Below are 4910 nucleotides of genomic sequence, written 5' to 3' on the forward strand. Positions count from 1 at the left end.
TCCCTGACTATTGCCCTGAGCACATTGAAGTTGGCTTTCCTAAAGTCAAGCATTTGCACTGTGCTAGTTACCCTCCCCACCTTTCCTTGAATAGCAAATTGGATCATTTCATAATCACTGTCCCCTAGCCTCCCTTGTACTAGCACCTCCCCCACCAGATCGTCCCCAGAGGCTAACACCAGATCCAGTATGGCATTTTCCCTGGTGGGGATGAGTACCTCTTGCATGAGGTGTAGGTCCTGTACACACATCAGGAACCTTCGTGAGTGGCTAGACCTGGCTGACTGCTCCTCCTACTTGATGTCAGGGTACTTCATATCACCCATGACCACAACATCCTTTGCATGCACGGCCTCCACCAGCCGCCTGGAGAATTCCACATCCAGCTCTTCCTCCTGATGTGGTGGCTTGTAGTAAACCCCTACCACCAGATCCCTGTCCCCCCGCCCTCCTTGAAGTTTGACCCACAGGGTCTCAGTTAAGCCTTCCTCTGGTCCCTTTTGGAAGGTAGAACTCGTATACTAACATAGAGTGCAACCACCCCACCTTTTCCCCCCTTCCTAACTCTTCTAAACAACCTATAGACCTCTATGTCTACTGCCCAGTCAAAAGTTTCATCCCACCATGTCTCCACTAGGCCAACCAGGTCAATTTTACTACTTGCAAGCAGGAGAGCAAGCTCCTCCTGTTTGTTCCCCATGCTTCTTGCATTAGTGAAGAGACACCTTAATCCCCCTGTGGGACCCCCAGGCACCCCCCCTTCCTGAGAGACAACTGGTCCCTTGGTATTTACCTGAGCTCTTACGTGGGCAAGTCCTACACCTGGTTGAGTTATCTCTTGCTCCTGTGGATCGCCATTCCCCGATGAACTTAGTTAGATGAACTTAGACAAACTTAGGAAAGGCCTGCTTGGAAAGAGAGGCAGCAGGAGAGAGGTGGCAGATTAAGAGACTTACAGAAATGGCTGCAGAACATTGCAGTTGTAGAGCCACTGTCACTACCTCTGCTTGCATCTGTGAGCAGGCCAGTCCAAGGGTAAGTGGCACTCTAGGTGAACTGTGTACTTCGGTGCCCCCACCACTTCCAATATAGAGGAAAATAAGAAGCCTAGAATGAACTTTTACATGTACTTATTTGATATTTGAAATGAAGAATAAAACAATAACAACTTTTTTTATTGATAATACATGTATAATTAAAAGAAAATCTTCATGAACATTTGTGTAAAAAATTAGAACTTTGCTTTTCATGCTTTCAGTTTCTGTTATTTAGAATGATGTTCCTTTTATTTTCTTCTGCATATAACTTTGGTGCCCCCCTCAAAATTTATCAACCTAGGTGGCCGCCTAGTTCACCTAACGGTTGGACCGGCCCTGTCTGTGATGTGTATCTCTAGGTAGGACCACTCACCATTGAGGCTGCCACCCAGCAGTGGTGTATCGATGGGCAGGGGGTGGTAGAGGGCCATGGCCCCTAGGTGCCAGCCTGGGGGGGTGGGGCACCAGCTGGAGAGCCTCCTGTGTTTGCTGTGTGGCCCACCCTACCACCCAGTGGGTTGTGGGCTTGTTTTGCTGTTCTGGTTGAAAATTCTGGCCAGCACCCCTCCCCTCACAGCCAGTGTGCCATACTAGTAATTCCCCCATGGACATACTGTGGGGCGGGAGGCAGGGCCCTGCAGAGGCTGATTTGCCTCGACCCCACACCCTGCTTGGATTGTTTTGGGGGAGTGGGGAGTAAATGGAGGTGTTGGCTGTGAGGGGCTGGAGCCCTTGGTACTCCACTGCCTTGCAGTTCTGCATTTGGCACTGTGGGGAGTGCAGCTTATGGGTTCCTTCCAGTAATGGGGAGTGCCTGTGATGTGAGTGGTGTCTCCTTGTGGTGTCTCTCAGGGAGCAGGCAAGAGAGCTACAGGAGGAGGTGGTGAGGCTCTGATGCATCCTTTACCATGAGGAGTTCAACAATTCAGTGCTAGAGCAGAACTCCAAGACTGTGGAGCACTAGAGAAGGGAGAGGACATGGACTCCAAAGATGGTGGAAGCTGGAAGCTTACGACCTCTGGCAGCAAGCAGAAATGTTCATCTCCATCTGCAGTAGTTCATCTGGACAACAGATATGAAGCCCTAGCAACAGAGGAGGAGGAGCATGTTACATTGGTGGAGGACAGGACAGGTCTCCCAAAGGTGGAAAGAGACCACAGCCACCAAGAAGAATCCATGGGTGGTGGTAGTTGGAGACTCTTCTGCGGGGCTTCCACTCAATTGTGTTCCAAGATGTCATTGACTACCACGGCACCTTCACCAATATGGGAGCTGGCTAGATGGGCAGCACCTGTGATGCTCACATCTTCCACAACTCAATCCTGCCAGTCCTGGTGGAGAGAAGGCACTTCGTGCCAGGGTGCCAGACCTCCAGGTGAGTGCATTGGGGGTGGGGTATGACCTCTCCTCATCCCACCTACCCACTCCTCCCCTGGCTTATGTGGCCCAGCACCAGCAAGGTGCACCCCTGCCAGGCAAATTTCAACCAGTGCCTGGGCCAGATCCATGCACTGGTGGAGTGTGCCCATGGCTGTCTGAAAGGACACTGATATACCCTCACTGCCCACCTCAAGGTTGCTGAGACCAACATCCTCTAGGTCATCATTGCATACTGCATAACTTCTGTGAGACCTTGGGGGAGAAAGTGTAGTGGGCAGAGGATGCCGGACACCAGAAGCACCAACTATGGTGGAGTGACAGCAACAGAACACTTTCACTGGGTCCTTGGGTGAACCACTGACCTGCCAGAGAGGACCAGGGTACCAGGTGCAAGAGGTACTGGCTAACCACCTGCTCCTGCACTCTCCACTGTAGCCCACCTGGACAACCACCCCTGGACCCCCGCCCCACCATGCAGCCCCAGCACCACTCTCAGTGTGGAAGTTCTCAGAAAGTAGTTTATTCTCCTCCACAAACACAGAACCCTTTCCCACCCCTACACCAGACCCCCATCCCTCCTGCCCCCTGAACTGCAGAGCCCCTTCCCCCACTCTCCACAGAGCCTCTTCACCATCCACTGCATCTGCCACCCAGCTCCCCGACCTAGTCCAGCCCTGCTGCTCACTGCAGCTTCATGCAGCCCCAGAGCAGGTCAGACCTATGCCCACTATCACCCCCAGGTGAGCTTGGAATGGGATCCAGGGCAGTGGTATCTGTCTGGTAGAAGAACTACTGCATCTCAGCACAGGCCCACTGGGGGCAGGGGGCCTGCTGCTGGGTGGTGGGTGGCTACCAGAGTATAGGATGGGGTGCTGAATGCCCAATAACACTCCTCTGGTGATGTGTCACTGGAGATGTCATGGCTGGGTGTGGGCACAGGCTCCCAGGCACCAGAATGCAGGTCAGCACTCACACAAAGGGCATAGTCCTAGAAGCCCCACCAGACTCACGACTGTGGTTGTTTACAGCTACCCACTAGGCCTCCAGGTCCTTGACCTTAATACAACACTGCCACACCAACTGGGAGTGGGCCCATGCATGCATCCCAGTCACCAGGGCCTCATAAATGTGGGTGTTTTAGTGCCCACCCTAGGCAAACTGCCTCAGAATGTTCTCTTCACCCCACAGTACCACAAGAGTGCATACATCCTCTGAGGTCCAGTTTGGGCCCCTGTGTCTCTGTATGGGCAGGCACATGCAGACAGGACCAGGGCTGGACACAAGGGAAAGGAGGACATTATGCCCTACACTGGCCAACTGGGCCCCCATGTGGCTGGCCCTGTGATGCCAGGTCTGAAGGCTGGGAGCAACTCCCCTGATAGGAGCACATCTAGGGAGCTGTAGCTGCATGGCCAAGGTGCTTCAGCATGATCTTGCAAAGAGAGAAAGGTGGGGAGTGAGCAGCATTGGGGAGCTGGTGCTGGCCCTGATGGCACAGCTGGCAGGGCCAGTAGCCCTGGTAGGATTACAGGGCAGGGCAAGGGGTGCAGAAAACTGCAGTCCTTTGCAGCACTCACCTGTGGCCAGGCAGGAGCTTGGGAAGGGGACAGCCCAGGCAAACACAGTAATTTTATACCCTGCAGCTAGGGGCTTCCAGAGATCATCCAGCCCAGTAGCAGGATAGGGAGCCAAGTATGAATCCTGGGTCTGGGCTCTAGCTGGCCCCTTAGTGGCTGAGCAGACCTTTATTTGTAAATTTGCTACCTGCATCATGCACGTCTGGTAGAAAATTTACACCCAAATTGATATAAGCCGCCATAATTACTGTGCAGTTTGGGCATGCACATGTAGACATGCATCTATACTGCAAAGACATTTTTGGTTACTGTGCAGTAATTTAAGTTACTGCACAGTAAATGTGCATGTGAAGATGTGACACTAATTGCCCAATAATTTGGACTCCTACAGATTAAAGTGTCTTATGTAGATATGCCTTGTGCTGGCAGATGAACATAACAAGGAGCAATGTTCTCAAGTTTCAGTAAGGAAAGTTTAGATTAGATTAGGGAAAAAAAATCTCACTAAGGGGGTAGTAAGACACTGGAACAGATTATCCACAGAGGTTGTAAAATATCAATTCTTGAAGATTTTTAAGACCTAGATAGACAAAACCTTGGTTGGGATGATCTTGTTAGGGATGGTCCTACTTTCAGCAGTGTGTTGGACTTGATGACCTTCTCCCAACTCTAACTTTTTTTTATTCTAAAGCAAGGTTTTGAGTCATTTCTAGTCATTTCTAGTTCAGTTCTAAGAGTCAGTTCTATTTTGTAGAATCAGTCTTATTGCCCCAATGAATATTGAATTAGTTATACATGTGTTACCAGGTTTGGTGTCTATACTAGGGGCTCTCCTGGTCTGACCCTCCTGCCATGCCTTTGATGGGAAGACTGAAGAAAAGAAGACTCAGGAGAGTTGACCCTTTTAGAACATGAA

The 4910-nt window shown here is 51.1% G+C and overlaps 1 long non-coding RNA gene across 1 annotated transcript in view; it reads left to right on the plus strand.

Annotated features, from left to right (window-relative positions):
* The window catches only part of LOC109321918, a 6905-nt gene extending 2247 nt beyond the window's left edge, over nucleotides 1-4658 (plus strand). The window contains exons 2-3 of the long non-coding RNA XR_002104218.1: nucleotides 932-935; nucleotides 4564-4658. This is a non-coding gene — a long non-coding RNA (uncharacterized LOC109321918). The remainder of the gene's footprint in view (nucleotides 1-931; nucleotides 936-4563) is intronic.
* Nucleotides 4659-4910: the final 252 nt, after the last annotated feature.

Source organism: Crocodylus porosus, unplaced genomic scaffold (genome assembly GCF_001723895.1).
Source record: "Crocodylus porosus isolate Cpor-Errol unplaced genomic scaffold, CroPor_comp1, whole genome shotgun sequence".
Lineage (NCBI taxonomy): Eukaryota > Metazoa > Chordata > Crocodylia > Crocodylidae > Crocodylus > Crocodylus porosus.